The 21,307-nt window shown below is 39.7% G+C and overlaps 3 long non-coding RNA genes across 3 annotated transcripts in view; 2 read left to right on the top strand and 1 right to left on the bottom strand.

The window, feature by feature from the left end:
- Positions 1–248: 248 nt before the first annotated feature.
- LOC139189016 (uncharacterized) overlaps positions 249–21,307 on the top strand; it is a 35,508-nt gene continuing 14,449 nt past the window's right edge. Inside the window, exon 1 of the long non-coding RNA XR_011572480.1 lies at positions 249–407. This is a non-coding gene — a long non-coding RNA (uncharacterized lncRNA). The remainder of the gene's footprint in view (positions 408–21,307) is intronic.
- LOC139189018 (uncharacterized) lies at positions 617–1,291 on the top strand. The gene is made up of 2 exons (XR_011572482.1): positions 617–967; positions 1,120–1,291. It is a non-coding gene; the product is annotated as an uncharacterized lncRNA (long non-coding RNA).
- On the bottom strand, positions 8,002–9,541 carry LOC139189017 (uncharacterized). Its single transcript, XR_011572481.1, has 2 exons — positions 8,742–9,541; positions 8,002–8,368 (listed from the first exon to the last, which is right to left on the bottom strand). It is a non-coding gene; the product is annotated as an uncharacterized lncRNA (long non-coding RNA).

The following is a 21,307-nucleotide window of genomic DNA, read 5'->3' as shown; positions in this document are numbered from 1 at the left end:
GTCTTAAAGGATATAAAAAATTCTAATATCCTTGTCTCACAAGAAAACCATAAACAAAAGTAAACTCGGTGTATTGATGTTTTTGTCTTGCACTGTTTCATTTCCTTTATATTTTTTATTTTTGCATAGTAGAATTACTAATATGCCCTTTGGCTCAGCTGTTATCAAATTTTCCCACGTGTTGGTCATCTGATATTGTTTTGCTCAAGTGTCATTCCCTCTCTTCGACATTATTGTTCCTCTTTACGTGCTATGGCCAATTTAACCAAGATTGCTATTAGGAGAATAAGGAATTAGGATGAGTAGAAGCCGATTTAGTAGCAGCAGCGAAAGCAGTGAAACTTTCAACTATAGATCAAGATTTGTTCATGAAGGAAAGAGATTTAGTCCCTCTGTATGCGAACAAGGTAAAACCCACCATTCCAACCTGTTCAATCTCAAAGTTTCATGCATTCTTTGCTCAATTCAGCTCCTGGCACTTTTCATTCACTGTTAATTGTTCTGGATTTGAGCTAATTCGCACACCCATTTGTTTGCTTACCGAGAAAGTTCGCATGAATTACAAGTTCTGCTTCAGCTGGGATAAGCTGTGTATTGTGTTTATAGAAGTGTACAAGTATAAGGCAAAGATGACCTTTATTCTTATTATTATTATTATTTTTATTATTATTATTATTATTATTATTATTATTATTATTATTATGTGCTGAAAGTTTATTAACGTTCACGTTACTTATCAGCGTTCACGTTACATATTAAGGATGAATTTAAGGAGTGGATTAAGTTTGAACTTATGCTTATTAAGTTGGTTATCGCAAAGGCGCTTCTAGAGGCGGCATTGGAGCGTGCCGATGATGAGAAATCAGGGGATGAGGAGGAAATGGTGAAGGCGGAGGACCAAAAGGCATTGTCTGTTGGCATAATTGGTGTCCCGAATGCCGGAAAGTCTGCACTCACTAATTATATGGTTTGTTGTTTTCCATTTTGTGGTTTAAAGGTGTTTAATTTGACCCCTCTTTTTAAATTTTTTTTATGGTGTTGGTTTAGTTAATGATTATATTGAGTGTGGTTTATGGTTATGGTATTAGGTATTAATTAGTTTTTTCATTTGAATAACAGTTTGCTTGGTGATGTGGTGATTCATTTTCGAAAAAAGATGTTTTTGTGATGGGGTTTTCAGTAAGGTATACACACGTTAGTATAGTGAAGTATTGGAGGGAATTTTCAAGTTGTGTAAGTTTGGTGAATTGGTCATGGTTTAGAATTTTATGTCAAATATGGTTAATTTGTGTTTCTCAGTGTTATATTTGTATTGACCATGAATAAGGTTCATTTTACTTAATAAAAATTTGAAAAGAAATAATCACAAGTAGAAATTGATACAAGTTACAAAGTTAGTTACCCTTTTTTGTTTGAATAATCGAACCCACATAAACCGGTTGCTTCCACCAAAGCAGCTTTCCAACCGATCACCTTATCCATGGTGTCCTTACGATTTTCATGTTGAGCAAATGCATCTGCATAACTCCGCTTTTGTTTTTGCACATCTGATGGACTGATGTCGTAAAAAATGGGGACAACCATCTGGCCATATTTCTTTCTGCATTTGAGTATATGCACAAGTTCAATCAAACACCAGGTGGAAGACGCATAGTTTTTGGAGAAAATGATCACCGAAAGCCTTGATTTCTCGATTGCTTCTAGTAGGCTGGCTCCAATTTCGTCTCCTCTCGTCAGGCTTTAGTTTATGTAGGTTTCGATTTTCTTGCGAAGTAAGGCAGCATGAAGATGGCTAGCAAAAGTTTTGCGGGTGTCCTCACCTTTGAAACTAATAAACACATCATACTTTTCTCGAAGAGTGGGGATGTTTGTTGAGAAGTCAATGATATCAAGATCCCTGATATCTTAGCTTAGAATAGGAAACAAAGTCTGTAATTGATTTGTACAAAATCTTCCTTTTTTGTATAGCTAAATTGTAGGCTAGGTTAATTCTCTTCCAAGAGAATGAGTCTGTATAAAAGGCCTTTTGTATCCTTTTCAATTCAATTAAAAATAATCAAATATATTTTTACATGGTATCAAGAGCTAGGCCGAAACCCTAGTTCTTTTTCTGCTGTTGTTTCTCTTTGCCGCTGTTCATCACAAGCAGCGTGTTTTTTTTCATTGATCATTAGCCATGGCCGATGATCGAACTTCGAGCGAAAGCAAGCCTGATGCTTCCAATCCACTGTTCATTCATCATTCAGACCACCCAGCTATGGTGCTGGTCTCGAAACCCCTTAATGGGGACAACTATTCCACCTGGTCCCGAGCCATGAAGATTTCCTTGAGTGCTAAAAACAAGATTGGTTTTGTTGACGGCACTGTTCCACAACCACCAGCAAAAACCCAACCGAACGATCATGCTGCATGGAAGAGATGCAACGACATGATTGTTGCCTGGATCATCAACTCAATCGATTCAGATATTTCAGACAGCATTCTCTACATGACTGGTGCTCATGAGATTTGGGACGAATTGGAAGAGCGCTACTCCCAAAGTAATGCTCCTCGGATTTTTCAATTACAGCGGGATATTTCGTGTCTTTCTCAAGATCAACTTTCTATTGCAGCCTACTATACCAAGTTGAAGAGTCTGTGGGACGAGTTGTCTTCCTACAGCGATTCATCCTCATGCACATGTGGTGCTCAAAATGAAAGGAATAGGTTGATGCAGTTCCTTATGGGACTCAATGATTCATATAGTGCTGTTCGAGGACAAATCCTCTTGATGAATCCCTTGCCTACTGTACGTCAAGCTTACTCCTCAATCTCACAGGAGGAGAAACAGCGCTCCTTGAGCCTTTCTCGCACCACTACTGCAACAGCAGCCATGGCAGTTCGCCAGGGCCACCATTCCAAGTCCTCAGGCTCTTCCACTCGTAAACCCATGCATTGTACGCACTGCGATCAAGATTACCACACTATTGATACTTGCTATCAGTTGCATGGATATCCACCTGGGCATCGTCTTCATAAAACCAACAAATCCAATCCCCGTGGTGGGAATCGCTCCAAGCGAGACACCGGCTCATCGTCAGCTCACATAGTTTCCTCTGAAGGACCTTCTGTGCAAGAGATGCAGTCTGTGATGTCAGGTTTATCAGATTCTCAATTTCAACAAATTCTCAGTATTATGAATGGCAAAGATGCATCTGCAGCCCCACAAGCCAATGCTGCCACCACTACCAAAGGTTTGTCAAAAAATCCTTCGCATCTCCATCGATGGATTATCGATAGTGGTGCGACGGACCATATCACCTCCTCACCAAAACTGCTCACTCATAGTGTGAAAAATACTAATATGCTGCCAGTTTTATTGCCCAGTGGAGAACAAGCATCTATTGTATCAACTGGAGATTTACTTTTGAGTTCTACCTTTTTGCTACGAGATGTGTTGTGTGTGCCTACTTTTAATGTAGATTTGATGTCAGTGAGTCGAATTACTGGAGGATTAAATTGTTCCATCACTTTTTTTCCCACTTGGTGTATTTTGCAGGACCTGACCACGAAGAGGACGATTGGTTTGGGTAAGCAACGAGGAGGACTCTACTATTTGGTGGCATTGGCTCCTGTCCAAGATGGCACTTCGAGGCGTTTCTGCAATATCGTTCTATCACCTATAGAGTTGTGGCATCGACGTTTAGGTCATTTGTCATCATCTAGATTAGATTTTATGTCCAAAAACATGTTACATTTTCCTTTTCAGTCTAATAATGCTTGCGATGTTTGTCCATTAGCCAAGCAAAGTCGTTTACCTTTTGGTGTTAGTACCATTTCAACCAAGAAACCTTTTGATCTAATTCATTGTGATATTTGGGGTCCTTATAAAATTGCCTCTACTTGTGGAGCCAAATATTTTTTACTATAGTAGATGATTATTCTCGTTTCACATGGATCTTTCTTATGCATCACAAAAATGAGACCCAACACCTCCTTAAGAATTTTTTCTCTTATGTTCGTACTCAATTTAATACACTTGTTTGTCAAATCCGTGTGGACAATGGAGGTGAGTTTTTCTCCCTTCGTGATTTTTTCCAAGAACACGGTGTCATATACCAACACTCTTGCGTTTATACGCCCCAACAAAATGGGGTTGTAGAACGCAAGCATCGTCACATCCTTGAAACAGCCCGTAGTTTGCGTTTTCAAGCCAACCTCCCACTTCGTTTTTGGGGTGAATGTGTGCTCACAGCAGTTCACCTTATTAATCGTCTCCCTACCAAAGTTCTTTCCAACACTACACCTTTTGAACGTTTCTATTCCACATCCCCTACCTATTCCCACTTACGAGTCTTTGGATGTCTTGCCTATGCCACAAATACTCACATTTCTCATAAGTTTGCTCCCCGTGCTCATAAGTGTGTTTTTCTAGGGTATCATGTTGGCCAAAAAGCCTATAAACTCTACGACCTCACCACCCATAAGTTTTTTACAAGCCGTGATGTTATTTTCCACGAGCATATTTTCCCTTACCAACATCAATCCCCATCCGATGACCAACCAGGACCTGTCTTACCTTAACCCCTTCTTGACTACACTGATCCTTCCGCACCCATTGTTTCTCCCGTGTCACCTGTTGAGTCTTTTCCTCCCGCGTCTGATGCTACATCTCCCTCTGTACCTGATCCTGCCATATCAGCGCTCCCAGCGCCCGTGCCTTCAGCACCTTCCGTGCCCTCTGCACCCGTGCTTCGCCGCTCTGACCGTCGCTCAGCTCCTCCCGCTCACTTCAGTGATTATGTTTGCCCTACTTTGCCTTCTACCCAACCAATCGATTCATCCTCTTCGTCGACAGGTCCTACCACCGGTACAAGGTATCCTCTTGCTAATTTTCTCACTTATCATCGTTTCTCACCTCAACAACAATCTTTCCTTGCTTCTATCAGTCGGCAGGTCGAACCTCACACTTATGCTCAGGCTGCTCTTCATTCCCATTGGCATGCTGCCATGGACTCTGAACTCCGTGCTTTGGAGGCCACTAATACTTGGACACTCACTCCTCTCCCTGTCGGCAAAACTCCCATTGGTTGTCGTTGGGTTTATAAGATCAAACATCGTTCTGATGGTTCTATTGAACGTTATAAGGCTCGCCTTGTAGCCAAGGGTTACACTCAACTTGAAGGTGTTGATTATCACGATACCTTCTCCCCTACTGCTAAGATGGTCACTGTTCGTTGTTTGTTAGCCCTCGCTGCTGCCCGCAACTGGTCTCTCCACCAACTTGATGTCCACAACGCCTTTCTTCATGGTGATCTTCATGAAGAAATCTATATGACCCTTCCTCCTGGTCTTCGGCGACAGGGGGAGAATATCGTGTGTCGCCTTAATAAATCCCTCTACGGCTTGAAACAAGCGTCCCGGCAATGGTTTGCAAAGTTTTCAGAAGCAATTAAATCCGCTGGTTATATCCAATCAAAGGTAGATTATTCTTTGTTTACGAGGCAGCAAGGGCAATCCTTTATAGCCCTCCTGATCTATGTTGACGATATTTTGATCACTGGCAATGATCATGAAGGAATTAATGCTCTTAAAAGATTTCTTCATGGTCACTTCAAAATCAAGGACCTTGGTAACTTGAAGTACTTTCTGGGAATAGAGGTTTCTCAGTCAAAGAAAGGGATCTTTATTTCTCAGCGAAAATACGCTTTAGAAATTTTGAAAGATAGTGGTATTTTGGGAGCTCGCCCAGTGGAGTTTCCTATGGAGCAGAATGTTAAACTTTCTAACACTGGTGAGTTGCTTAAAGATCCGGCAAAGTATAGAAGGTTGGTTGGTCGATTGATCTATTTAACTATTACAAGGCCAGACATCACTTATCCCGTGCATGTGTTGAGCCGATTCATGCATGAACCACGACAACCGCACATGGAAGCAGCTCTCCGAATCCTGAAATACTTGAAGAGTACGCCTGGACAGGGTTTGTTTTTCTCTTCTCAAAACAACTTAAACTTAAGTGCATATTGTGATTCAGACTGGGCAGGATGTCCTACGACACGAAGGTCAACTACAGGTTATTGCGTCTTTTTGGGTTCTTCGTTGATCTCTTGGAGGTCAAAGAGACAAAAGACCGTTTCTTTATCATCAGCAGAGGCCGAATATAGAGCCATGACTGGAACTTGTTGTGAACTGTCATGGCTTCGATATCTTCTGAAGGATCTAGGTTTGCTTCACCCAAAACCGGCCTTGCTACATTGTGACAACAAAGCGGCGCTCCATATAGCTGCTAATCTAGTTTTTCATGAACGAACTAAACATATAGAGATTGGTTGTCATTTTATTCGAGACAAGATACAAGATGGTTCGGTTGTCACAAGATACATTCCCTCTTCAAACCAGCTTGCAGATGTTTTCACAAAGGCATTAGGAAATGAGGCTTTCTTATCCATCATACGCAAGTTGGGAGTTCTCGACGTTCACTCTCCAACTTGAGGGGGAGTGTTGAGAAGTCAATGATATCAAGATCCCTGATATCTTAGCTTAGAATAGGAAACAAAGTCTGTAATTGATTTGTACAAAATCTTCCTTTTTTGTATAGCTAAATTGTAGGCTAGGTTAATTCTCTTCCAAGAGAATGAGTCTGTATAAAAGGCCTTTTGTATCCTTTTCAATTCAATTAAAAATAATCAAATATATTTTTACAATGTTAACATCCTCATGTAAAACCATTTTGTGAATGACAATGAATTATGCCGAGAAATGATGAGAGAATAGTTGAATTATGCCTTAAGGAAATAAACATATTGGAGTCTTAATTGCATGCAATCAATTAAGGGCCTTTATTAAGTAAATACAAGGAATGAGAGTCATGGTGGGACTTAATCTTATTGAAGAGATAGGCAAACCACTAGCGAGATGCCTGATTGAGACCATAAAGGGATTTGTGGAGGCAACATACAAGGTTCTTCCCTTGACGCCGAAGACCAAGGGGAACGGACATATAAATTTCCTCATTTAAATCACCATGCAAGAAAGCATTATTAACATCTAGCTGATGAAGGGACCAACGATGACTAACGGCAAGGGTGAGGAGACAACACACAGTGATCATTTTAGCAATGGGAGAAAAAGTATCATGGTAACCAATACCTTCAGCCTGCATAAAACCCTTAGCAACCAAACGGGCTTTGTAGCGTTCAATGGAACCATCAAAACTACGCTTAACCTTTGTACACCCACTTACAAGCAATATGAACTTTGCCCCTGCCGCGGCCGCCCCCGGGGGGGGGGGGGGCTTGTTGTCAAGGTCCAAGTACGGTTGGCATGTAAAGCACCAAGTTCCTCGTCCATGACACGGCGCCAATTAGGATCACTCACAGCCTCTGCAAAAGAAGATCGCTCCACATACCGACTGACGGAGTAGATATATGAAAGGCGGCTCCACACACCGACTGACGGAGTAGATATATGAAAGACGATTGTGAGATAAACAGTGGTAAGAAAGATAGTTACAAATGGGATACGGTGTACCTTTTACAAAATAGTAACAAATGGGATACCGCGTACATTTTACTGAATCGGGCTGCGAAATCGAGGATGGATATGGTGGCAGAGTCACCTGCAAGCAAATATAGTCCTTTAATATGATGGAGGGACATGGGGACGGGAAGAGGCACGAGTGGGTTGTAATCAGCATGTGACGTGTGGGCTAAGTTGGTAGTAGGGAGTAATGGGGTAGTGGTGTGGGGGAAGATTGGCGTGTGGGCTATTTTTTTTTAAATTGATTTTTGATAATCAAATTTTTTTATGGCACTTCATCAAATATGTGGGTCATATATTTGTTACGTCATCACAAAACAGTCAAATTAACGATTTAACTAAATGATGTATGAAATTACAACAAAATAAAAGTTTGTGTATAAAATTGAAATATTTTAAAAATATTGTATGAGGTTGCAATTGTACTCAAATCCAAGGGAGAAAATGTAATTTACTCTTATTTTTTTTACGTCAACGAAAAGAAAACATAATTCATATTTGTCTTTAATTTTCTCTAATTTCTTCCTCCATACACCTTGATTTATTTTCTTTTATCATAGGGCAAAATGAGTAGGGAAAGACCTATGAAGACTTGGAATATTGACTTTAAGAAAAGACATGGAGAAGTTGGAGCTAACGGAAAATTTGACGCAAAATCGAGCGTAGTGACGTTTTAAGATTCATACAACCGAAGTCACTTAATGAGATAAGTATTTGTTGTTGTTGTTGTTGTCCATGCTCTTCGATAGCCATGGAACATCAAACGATGGCCCTTTACTTCTCCTTCATTTCTTTCTCCCACAAAAATTTCAAAATTTTGTATCTGGTTTTCCATGGGGAAAATTTTCCTCTGCAAATTAATGAGCTCTTCAATATGCAAATTACAAACATAATTTTCACCAAAAATTTTACAAGCATAATTAGATTGAAGCCATTCAACTTCTACCAGAAACCTATCATACTTATCACTCCTATTTCTTTTTATTAAAAGAACAATATCACTTCCACTCCAATATTGCTATCGTAGAATTATTGTGAATATATTAAAGAAAAAAATAAATATACAATAAGCTAGAGGGGACATGAAACGATATCCTAACAAGAAGTAAAAAACTATTAGAATCAAAAAACAATTAAGACAACTCCTAAGAGAAACGAAAATTTGGAATTCCTATAAGATTATAGCAAAACCCATAACTCGACACAATGGACAAGAATCTCACCATTGAACCCCAATATGATCAACACCATAGTTTGCCAAACATACCACCACCTGATTTCTTTTGCAACAAATGTGAGAAAACAGAATATGCATGGAAGAGAGAATAATACAACAATTTTTCCAATCAACCAATAAACGACAAGGCATCTGAGAAGATCCATTAGAGAGAAGACGCATAGAGAAAATGCATGGAGAAAAATTCTCTATCTTCCTTGCCGCACCTCTCATTCCTCACTGTTGAATAATTGGCCAAGTGGCCAAGTGGACAACAATACAATTCAAAAGAAAAAAAAAGAAGGTGGACAACATCCTTCCTTTTTTTGGGGAGGAAAACATGGAACTTGTCTAATGTTTCCTTGTTTTATGGATTGAAATGTGGCTTGTTTTATGGCTTTTTCAAAGCCATAATATGTTTGGTTTCGGAGAAGAAAAGAAGAGGAAGGGTGCACCATTTTTCAGTTTTTAGTAGTCCATCTTTGAGAGAGCAAGGAGAGTTGTAGAGAGCCCAAAAGAAAGAAGAAGTTGATGCTTCATTTTGGTTAGTAATCATCCACCAAAGTAGTTGTTGTTGTAATAGCTTTGAGCTATATGTGTAGAGAAGAAATTATTCATTATATTTCTTTCTCTATTTGTTTCTTTGGTGTGTGAGAGCTATTGGGTGTATTGGGCTTATGGGTTGTGAGATTGCCAACACTTTGTAAACTCCCATTTGGTTGATAGTGGTTTTTTGGGTGAGCTCCTACTGCTCCGAGGACGTACTCCAGTTACACTGACTGTTGAGGAACCTCGTTAAAATCTTGGTGTCTTTAATATTTTGTTCTTGCATTTTCATTTGATAAATTTCTTGTGGGTTAACTTGAGTTGGTTCCAACGGGTTTGGTGCTATCCTAGCACAACACTCACCTCATCTTCCAAACCCCTCCTCGACCGCCTCTTCAATTCCACCTACTCCACCAATTTCCCCTCTTCCAACGTCGCCCCTCTTCTCTGCCGCAACCGTATCAAAGGCTTCTCTCCTCCTCCTCCTTCCTCCATATGTAATACCTGGTGGGTCTATTTTCTGAGCCAAGTCAAGGCTTTCTTCCACAAAATCATGGACTGGTAGCAATTTGCAGATTCCCTAATCTTTGACATAAATTTGTTTCCAATTTTTTTTTAGTTTTCCTGTAATTTCTGGTAAAAAAAAAAAAAAAAAAAAAAAACCAAACAAATCTGGGTTCTTATCATTGCAGGATGAACTTATTCCTTCGCCCTTCGGGCTGTGGAAAGACCACCTTTTTTATGGCACTCACTGGGAAGCCAAGCCATTCTCTCAAGGTGCGTAAAACTGCTAGAAGGCACTCCATTGTTTTTTATCATAAATGTGATTAAGAATCAGTATTCTATTAAGGAATCGCAACCAAAATTGAAAAGCTTTAGTATTCTTCAGAAAATTTGAGAAAACTGACCCGTATTTTAAATAAAGTACTTGATGATGATGATTCAGTCCCACTTGGTGATGTACTACCTCAAGAAATTGGTTCATGAGCTGATAGTGATTTGTAATAAATTCTATGAATACGCGCATTTGTGATTCAGTAGTCACTTTGTTTTGACAAGTTTTTTGGCTTTATATGGGGCTAGATGTAGCCTAACTTTTTGCTACTCAAGAATTGAAGTGCTAGTATTTGATAAAATATGATTTCATTTCATAAGGGAATAATGTTACACTTTTAGTATTTATATACAAGTATCTTGTAACTACTAAGGAAAACAAATACAACAAACTAACAGATTTCTTAACTATTAAGTAATATCTCTAATGGTGTAGTTACAATATTACCCTTTATACCCCCCTTCAAACGAAACTGAGGGACTCAAAGTTGAAGTTTGTCACGGAGGAACATGAATCTTGACTTGGAAAGAGACTTGGTACAAATGTCAGCCCCCTGATCTTGAGTACAAATAAAATGCACATAAATCTGTTTTGCCAAGACTTTTTCCTGAATGTAATGATAGTCTATTTCCACATGCTTTGTCCAAGCATGGAAAATAGGGTTCTTGGCAAGGGATATGGCAGAAATGTTGTCACACCATAGTTGAGGAGAACTAGGCAAGCAATGGCCAATATCAACCAACACTTTGCATATCTAGGTAATCTCAAACGTAATGTTGGCAAGAGATATGTTCTCTGCCTTTGTGGAATATCGTGCTACAGTTGGTTGCTTCTTAGCACTCCAACAAATCAATGAATTTCCCAGAAAAACACAATAACCTCCAGTTGATCTTCTATCTAGAGCACAGCTGGCCCAATCAGCATCTGAGAAAGTTGTGATGGTGGCAGTGGTGGAACACTTGGAGGAGAACCATAAACCAAGATCAATAGAACCCTTAAGGTACCTTAGGATTCACTTAACTGCATGGAAATGTGAAATTCTGGTTGTGCATGAATTGGCATACAAGGTTGACTGAAAAATTGAGATTTGGTCTTGTCCATGTAGGATATTGAAGAGCACCAAATAATGAACGATACTCAGAAATATTTTCAAGTAATGGAGATTCATGATCAAGTTTAGAGGTACTGAGTGGTGTACTACAAGGTTTGGCCCCAGTCAGGTTGGCTTTGGATAACAGGTCCAAGATATATTTGGTCTGAGATATGAATATGCCTAATGATGATCTTTTAACTTCAAGTCCAAGAAAATAATGCAGAGGTCTAAGATCTTTGATTGGAAACATGGAGCTAAGTTGCTGAATCACTTTTTGACAAGTTGCAGAATTAGGACATGTGACCAAAATGTCATCAACATAAACTAGGATGAAAACCACATATGGAACCTTTCTGATAAATAGAGAATGGTCATTGTTAGAGCCTACAAAGCCAAGAGAGTGAAAAGCACCATAAAGCTTCTCATACCAAGCTTTTGAAGCTTGTTTTAAACCGCACAAGGGTTTATGCAAGTGACAGACATGAGATGGCTTAGTTAAATCTTCATAACTAAAAGGTTGTTGCATGAAAACTGATTCAGTAAGTGTACCATGTAAAAAGGCATTACTGACATCGAGTTGGTTTAAAAACCAATGATATTAAGCTGCAAGAGTGAGTAGAAGCTTAATAGTAATTGGTTTGACTACGGACTAAAGGTTTTAGTGTAGTCTAGATCTTCATGTTGATTGAATCCCTTTGCAACTAGCTGGGCTTTGTACATGTCTATAGTTCCATCGGGCTTTCTCTTGATTCGAAAACCCACTTGCATCTTACAATATTCTATGATGAAGACTTAGGGACAAGTGATCATGTGCCAGTGTTGATAAGGGCATTGACTTCTTCTTGCATTGCTTGGCACCAATGAGAAAACTTTGAAGCTTGAAGGTAAGTTGTAGGTATATAATCCACTGAGAGATGAAAGGGTAGGGGGTGTTTAGTGACAGTGAGGGCTTTAGGCTTGAAAATGCCAGACTTTGGACCTTGTTTGCATTGAATGAGTGTTGATGGGTTGGATGGGGTTGGTGGTGATGGGTTGTGAGACTGCCACTGAAAAGCTTGAGGTTGTATTGGTGGAATTGACAGGTGAAATGGTAGGTTAAAGGGAGGAGGACAGATGAGATGAGGTTAAAGTGGTATGAACAGGTGCAAGAAAATGAGTAAATGTAAAGGTAAAAATGGATAGAATGGTTTATCCTGAACTTTAAATTTGGAAAGGTAGGTGAGGAGGTTGATATATGGTGAAATGGGAAGCTTGATTCATTGAATAGAACGTGCTTGGAGATATACATTATGTTGATTGTAGGATCAAGGCACTTGTAGCCCTTATGATTCAAACGGTAGCCTAGGAATACATAGGCCTTACTTTTAGGATCCAACTTTGAGGAAGTATAAGGCTTTAACCATGGGAAACTGACACATCTATAAACTTTCAAAAAATTGTAGTTTGGTGCTCAATGATACAGAGCTTCCCAAGGAGATGATCTTGATGCAGTGGGCAATCTGTTAATAAGATAGATTGTTGTGTGAAATGCCTCAACCCAGTAGATATGAGGTACTTTAGAAGCTGCCAAAAGAATGTGAGTAGTTTCAACTAAATGGCGATGTTTACATTCTGCACACCCATTTTATTCAGGGGTGGGGGGGCAAGTAAGTTGATGTTGAATACCATGTGTAGCCAAGAAAGTTGAGAAAGGAGTACTCAAGTACTCTCCACCAGAATCAAACCTTAAAGCAACAATCTTTGTGCATAGAGAGTTTTCAACCACATACTTATATTGCATAAAAGTGGACAGTACATCAGACTTGCATTTCAAAGGATAGAACTAGCAATATCGGGTATAGTCATCCACAAAAATGACATAGTACTTAAAACCTTAAGAAAAAGCTATAAGTGATGGTCCCCAAACGTCTGTGTGAATAAGTTCTAAAGGCTTACTAGTTGTACAATTTGCAGAGACAAAAGGAAGCCTAGAACATTTTCCTAATGCACAATCTAAACAAAAGGACTAATTTGTATAAGATAAAACTGAAATACAAGATTGAGAGGCAAGCTTATTGATAATCTTGACAAAAGGGTGACCCAATCGTTGGTGCCAGACATCTCTTGAAGCTTTCACAGATGCAATGAGTGTTTTATGATGATCATTTGTAAAAGAGGAGAAAAGGAATGGATAGAAACTATGCTGGACAGGTCTTTTAAAACCCATTCTCCCCGAAGAAAGGTCCTTCACAGTGAAGTGAGAAGGATAAAGATGCAGATAATATCGATTATCAATCAGAAATTGATTTACAGAGAGAATATTATGTTTCAAATCAGGCACATATAGGACTTTATTTAGTTTAAAAGCATTAGTATAAGCATTCAAAACCATAGAGCCAAAGTGAGTGATGGGCAAACCTTTGCCATCACCAATGTACATTTGTTCAGGACTAGTGTAAGCTTTAGGATTTTGCAGAGTTGCATAAGAGTTGGTCATGTGTGAGGTGGCTCCGAAGTCCACAATCCAAGTAGGATTTGAAGATAAGGTGCTAGAAACCATTGCTGAATTAGAGGGTTTTCCACCATAGGCCTGATTCATGCAATGAGGGCAGTCACAAGCCTCATGATCAAACTGATGACATATATGGCAAGAAGTTTTCTTGTTAGATGAAGAAAAATTATTTCGACCTCCACGATTATAATGCTGATTATTGTTGTTCTGTCGATTGTAATTGTTTGATCTCTGATTATTATAGGATTTGTAATTTCCACGAGTGAAATTGCCGCGATTGTAAGTGTGATCCTTTCCACGACCTTGATTGTTGAAGGTAGAAGGAGCCTAAGCAACAAACGCTTGAGGGTTAGGGTTTGGTGCAAGAAATGGAAGAATACCATCATAATATTGAAAGCCTGAAAAAATGATGATTCAGATGTGCTTTTCTTATGATTAGCCAACTGGATCTCTTTCCCAAGAAGCAGACCATATAGTTCATCAATTGTTGTAGATCTGAGTTGAAATTGTATAGCATCAACGAATGAATCATATTCAGGGGAAAACCATGAAGAGTGACAAAGATCAAATTTGAATCTTCAACCGGAGAACCAGCACTATTAAAGGCATCAACAATTGACTCAATTTGTTGAAGATATTAAGCAGCAGTGGAATCACCTTTGGTAACATTACAAATGTGAGATCAAAGCTTATGGATGTGAGATTGAGAAGCCGTGCTAAGTCTTGATTCCAATTTCGCCCAAAGTTCACGAGTCGAATTCACATCAACTGTATAAGGAATTAGGGATTTAGAAAGTGTGGAGTTGATCTAGATGAGAATATTTTGATCGTTCTCATACCAAGAGACATAGGCAGGATTGAGGATGCGATTTTTCAAAGAATCAAGAAGAAACTGAGGCGGTGCCACCATAGATCCATTAATAAGACTGGTAAGATTGTAGTGATGAAAAACTGGAGCAAAGAGAGCACTCTAGGTTAAGTAATTAGTGGTGGTGAGCTTGATTGGCACCATGGATCCAATGTTTTGGATCGTGATTGAGGCAAAGATCAAAGAATTAGGATTTGGAGGTGCAGTTGGAAGAGGATGAACTAAAGAAGCCAATTTAGACGAAGGAGATGCAAAGGTTGCCATTGCCAGAGATTGATGACTGAAGATCGAAGAACTCAAACACGATCGAAGAATCGATCAAGAAATCAGAGAAGAAGATCGTAAAAAGAAGCGAGAAGGTTTGGATCGAAGAGAGAGAAGTCGTGAGAACAAAAGGCCGGTGATACCATATTTGATAAAATATGATTTCATTTCATAAGGGAATAATATTACACTTTTAGTATTTATATACAAGTATCTTGTAACTACTAAGGAAAACAAATACAACAAACTAACAGATTTCTTAACCACTAAGTAATATCTCTAGATGGTGTAGTTACAATATTGCCCTTTATAGCTAGCCCATGTGGTGGATGTAGCCCTATTTTCCAGCCCATTGGGGATGAAATTTTTCATTAAAGCTACAAATGTGGTAGCCTTAATGAGGATAAAACCCTCATTGGGGATGTTCTTACAAACTTACAATGGTCATAGACTAGAAGAGTTTGTTTCTTAGAAAACCTCAGCTTATGTAAGCCAACATGACGTGCATATTCCAGAGATCAGCGCGAGGGAAATTGTTTGGGTAAATATTTAACTTTGGCTTAGAGGAGAGAAAGCCCAAAAGAGTTCAATGAGAAGAATTTCTACCTACAGCCCAGCACCAAGCCTAGGTGTCCACTTCGAGGCAACATGATGGCTCCCCATTAAATGCAAAGATTACATGCTTACAAAGGAAGTGACAACCGATGGAAATCCACCAACTATCGGCCCAAAAGCACTTTATGAATGTCATAGCATGTAAAATATTGATGGTTACCTACCCTCCAATTGATTTCGAGCACGAACAGAAACAATACAAATCAAGTTAATTCGTCTATAAAAGGAGGAAAATGGCCCAGAGACAAGGACACTCAACCAATCAAACAAAAAAACATACAACTTGTCTCTCAGCTAAGAAAACACCCAGAAAGTCGTGTTTTGTCCAGACTCTGCACCCTTTTAGCCTTAGATTTCCTTAAAAAGGCATTTTTTGTCTATGTAAAAGCTCTGCTACCTTTTCCTAAATGTTGTAGTATCGATCTCTCTTGTATAAACTCTTTTCCAGTCATTCATTTTAGTTCTCAATCCTTTTGTAACTGCAAAGAGAATAGACCGCAGGATGTTTAACCTTACCCGACAAGGTAAAATCTTGCCCGACCCTTTTTGTTTTGTCTTTCAATTAATAGATCTGGTGTTATAATGCATTCCCCAGTTTATATTCAAGTTGTTTCCAGTCTTTTGATGACTCAAACCCCTATTAGTTCTCAGATCTGGTTCACTTAATGGTTTTATCGTCATAAGAAGATTGAAATAAGTTAAACTGATGACTTGATCAGATCTGGACCTTCATCCTTTAAACATACAAGATAACTAAAAGTCATTGATCTCAAGGCATAGAAAAGAACTTAATGTAGACTAAACCCATATAAACAAAAAGTCAGACATAACTTGGAGCGCAAGTAATTGTCTTAAAACACACTTATTCTACATCTGCCATATAGAGATGGCAGTGGCACGCCTAAGCACTTAGTTGGTTTTGATTGCGAGCCTCAAGGCTTACACCTAAGGCCTCACAAAGGCATTTTTAGAACTAACTTTGTTCTCCTTTTGTAGCATCGCGACAAGCAGGAGCTCGACAATTAACCAAAGTGCCAACTCCTCAAGGAGTTGTGTGCTCGAGCTAGGATCGCCCACCAGCCAGATTTCTTGCCCGAACATAGTTTTGGCACGCCCAATGGGACTACAAATCTTGTATGCCAAGAAGATAAAGGAAGGAGCAAACCCTCAGGTGGGAATCAAATCAAAAACCACCCTGGTACACACCAAGATCTAGCATTGCAAATCTCCCCGAAGACTTGCAAGGATATGCCTTGACGGAAAGCCCGACCCCTTCTGCGAGATCAGGAGAAAAGGTAACAAATGAAAATTTGCAGACTTCTTTGATGGCTGTGGTAAGGAGCGTGAAGAGAAACTATCTACAAACAAGAGAGGAAGGAAGTAGACTTTGTTCCTTAACAGAACATCGGCAAAGAAGGCTGGATTTAAAGTACCATACTCCAGAGAATGATTATGTTAAAGAGGCGAAGAAAGAAACCAGCCCTATGGAAGAGTCAGTTATTCCTCTATTTCCTTTACTTAAGGAAAAAAGGAATAAAGAAAAGAACAAGGAAAGATTTGAAGTAGATCAGCCAGTGTTGAAGAAAGTCAGGGGACCAGAGTTGCCTAATCCCTTGTTATTTTCATTAGATAGCAAAGGGAGATGCGAGCTAGAAATAAAATAGATATTGGGATAACCACAAACTGATACAATGACTGGTGCTGATCATTTTCTAGAAGCCCCAATAAGCATGATCAACCTAACATGGGCAGAGAAAGGAAAAGGAAAGGCCACGTGGAAGGTCAAGGCGGAAAGAAGACCAGTTGATAGACCAACTAAAGGAGCTATCAAGCTGCCCAAAAAACCTAAGGTTGTCATAATCAAAGGAGTAGTGATATACAACAGGAGTCAAGGTGAATGCGAACTAAAAGTACCAGCAATTGGAGTTGTCATTGATTATGAATTGATTAAAAGGAGAAAAGAGGAAGAACATGAAAACCACATGAAAATCATGTGGGCAGCTGAGAAGGAAACCTCTAGGAATGTCTTCCAAAGGTTGGGAAAAGACTCTCAGCCTAAAAACTTGTCAGAAGTGTTCAGGAACTATGAAGCTTCTGAGGAAGTAGAGGATAAGGAGGCCAAGATACCAAGATGGGTGGATGCGAGGCCATCCCAACCCGTTTATGCCGATTGAGATGTAAGAACAAAAGGAAGGACCACGAACCCGATCACAAAGAAAAATCTTGCCTGACTTGGGTGAAAATGGTACATAATCAGAAATGACGGGAGACCTGTTAAAGAGATGGGAGCCTCCATGATCAAGAGGGTCCAAAGGCAGCATAAAGCCCACATAAACTCATTGAAACTTCCCACTACTTTGGAAACCTCAAAGAATGTAAAACTCAAAAACGTTCCTTATGAAAGAAGACATCAGCTTCATTGGAGGAGTAAGAATGAGGTGAAGAAGGCAAACAACAAGAATGAAGAGGAAGGCAAACAGCAAGAATGAAGAGCTCAAGAGGATATGATGATGATGCCTACCCCAAAATGGAGCCCAAAACCGATCTCCTTTGGAACTATTTCACCCGAGAGACGGTTGCCCGCACCATTGTTAATGGATAATATCTGCGAAGTTCCAGAACAATTGCCGAAGCACAGACTTGGTTGGAGGAGTTTATGAACAACATTAGGGCAAGGGAAAGATTTACCTGGACCCAGCAACTTCCACGTAAACATGGCATATGTTTTATCAGCTGTGTTTCGCGCCGAGCATGATCAACTACCCACAATGGAAGGTGATTACTTGGCAGCAGAACCAATGATGACGCATGTTAATGTTGAAAAAACTGGACAATGAGAGTCCAACCAAACAAGCACGCCTGAGCAATCAGGAAGGAAGCCTGAGAAAATATATTCGAACAAAATGGTTTTTGTTCGCTCGAGTTTGACCCTAGCCAACCATCTCAAACCCATATACGTAACTGCTTACCTGGAAGGGGTACATTTCAAGAGGGTCTTGATCGATGGAAGGACCGCAGTTAATGTGTTACCTTACAAGCAGATGAAGAAAATGTGCAAAGGCGAGAAAAATCTTATTCCTACGGATCTTACAGTTTCTAGTTTCACATGAGCTATCACCCGAACTCATGGGATATTACCATTAGAGGTCGATTTGGGTTCAAAACAAATCATGCTGGCCTTTTTTGTTGTAAACAGTACTTCTACTTATGAAGCTTTACTGGGCAGATATTGGATTCACCATAGTCTCTTTGTGCCATCTACTTTGCATCAACAAGTGGTTGTCTACCATGAAGAAAGGGAAACGGGACCTGGGTTTTCAGAAATAGTGGAGGCCGAATCACGACCATTCTTACCTATAGCCAACATCGCAGAAGCCAACTTCTACGATCCCAGTATTGGGATTCTTCAGTGTTCAGAAGCTGATAAGAACGGCCTCCCAACTAAGGTGATGGCCCAAAAGCTTCTAGAATAAGGGTTACCCCTTACAAGGGAAGAATGAGATCGGCCCAATATCATCCCTAACCCCCAACACCATTGATGTCAGAACAGAATAGGAAAGACCAAGTGGTTGCAGTCAGGTCCTTAATAAAAAGACTGTTGGTGTATGGGAGAGAGAAAAGACAAGAAAAGGATAACTTAGCCTTAGAAGAAAAACAGAGGAGCGGGCTTCAAGTAGCCAGAACAGAGAAGTAAGGTCTTTTTGGGAAGAGTTAGAAACGACCATCCAAATAGCTGAGTGTATATATGACTTAGATGGACCAGAAGATTTGCCCAAGAATCCAGAACTAGTTGAGTTTTTGTGTGCAGAACGAGACAAACCAGCCCCAGAAGTACAAAACCCCTTGGAGACCATTGATTTAGGAACTAAGGAGGATCCAAGACCAATACATATTAGTGGTTTGTTGGAAACCGAAGATTGGGCAAGGATTGTCGACCTTCTACATGAATTCAAAGATTGTTTCGCTTAGCATTACATCAAGATGCCAGGTTTAGATCCAACCTTGGTAAAACATAAAATGCCTATTAAGAAGGGGTTTAAACCTGTCAAACAAGCACCACGAAGAATGTCCAAAGAAATTGAAGAGAATGTCAAGGAAAAGATCAAAAGGCTGGTGAAGGCCGTATTTATTAGGCCTGCCAAATACGTTGAGTGGTTGGCCAACATTGTACCTGTTTTGAAAGCATTAACTAAAGCAGTTAGATGTTGTGTTGACTATAGAAACATTAATGGAGCTACGCCTAAAGACGAATACCCCATGCCTATGGCTAACCTATCCATAGATGCAGTGTCCAAGCACAAAGTTATATCTTTTATGTATGGGAATGCTGGATATAATCAGATAAAAATGGCTAAAAAAGATATACATAAAACAACTTTTAGGTGCCCAGGCCATATAGGAGCATATGAGTATTTAGTAATGTCATTCGGGCTCAAAAATGCCGGTGCAACTTATCAAAGAGCGATGAATGCCATTTTTCATGACTTAATCTGGCATAGTATGGAAGTGTATATTGATGACATCGTGGTAAAATCCAAAATTGAATAGCAGCATTTGATGGATCTCAAACAAGCCTTGACAAGAATGACGATCCATAAGCTAAAAATGAACCCAAAGAAATGTGTTTTTGGAGTAAGATCGAGCAACTTTTTGGGATTCCTCGTGCATCAAAGAGGAGTGGATGCTGACAAGAACAAAGTTTGGGAAATCATAGAGACATCGCCCCCACCAATAAAGTGCAACTACAAAAGCTACTAGGAAAAATTAACTTCTTGAGGAGATTCATTGCCAATTTAGCTGGCAAATTCAGCCACTAACTCCTCTACTAAGGCTAAAGGATAAAGAAGAGTTTGAATGGGGCCTACCACACCAAGAAGCTTTCGATAGCATAAAGGCTTACTTAGCCTTTCCACCAGTGCTCATGCCACCTCAGAGGGGAAAGCCGTTAAAACTTTATATTTCTGCCTCGAAGAGGTCAATTGGAAGCTTGCTAGCCCAAAACAACGAATGTGGAAAGGAACAATCCCTATATTACCTCAATAGGATCCTTACTGAGGTAGAAACAAGATATACTCGAGTGGAAAAATTATGCTTGACTTTATACTTTAGTGTTTGCAAGTTAAGGCATTACATGTTGCCTTGCCACATCCACATCATTGCCAAGACCGACGTGATCAAATATATGCTGTCAAAACCAATGTTGACAGGAAAAATTGGAAAGTGGATTCTGGCACTGTCTAAATTTAGTTTTCAGTATGTACCTTAAAAGGCAGTCAAGGGGCAGGCAATTGCAGACTTTTTGGCCGAGCACCAAGAGTCCCAAAAAGAAATAATTAACATCCCTGAAACTCTAGAGGTGGCTAACCTCTGGATCCCACCAAGCAAAGCCATCTCGGGCAAGAAATAGTGGATCCAGCAGGAGGTAAAAAGGATATCCAGCCTATGAGTTACTCCATGAAACCTGTATTTTGATGGATCTTGTACCCAAAATGTTGCTGGAGCTGGGATCCCTATTATCGATCCTAAAGGTACTCACCATTGTTATTTTTTCCTCCTGGATTATCAAGAAACTACTAACAATTGGGTAGAATATAAGGCCTTGATAATTGGCCTAAAGATCTTGATAGAATTGGGGGCAACTGAAGTTGAAGTATTCGGTGACTCAGAGTTGGTGATCAATCAGTTGAATGAAGAGTACAAATGCAGACACATCACTATAGCTGATTATTACTTAGTGGCCACCCAATTGTTAAGCTATTGGGGCACTAAAATATCAGCCAACTACATCCTTAGAGAAGCAAATGCGATTGCCAACGAGATGGCATAATTGGCCTCTAGAGTACAGATCCAAGAGAGAAAGT

This window comes from Malus domestica, chromosome 10 (assembly GCF_042453785.1).
Source record: "Malus domestica chromosome 10, GDT2T_hap1".
NCBI classification, from domain to species: Eukaryota; Viridiplantae; Streptophyta; class Magnoliopsida; order Rosales; family Rosaceae; genus Malus; species Malus domestica.
Note: the sequence above shows the minus strand (reverse complement) of the source record. Positions and strands in the feature narration are given on the sequence as shown.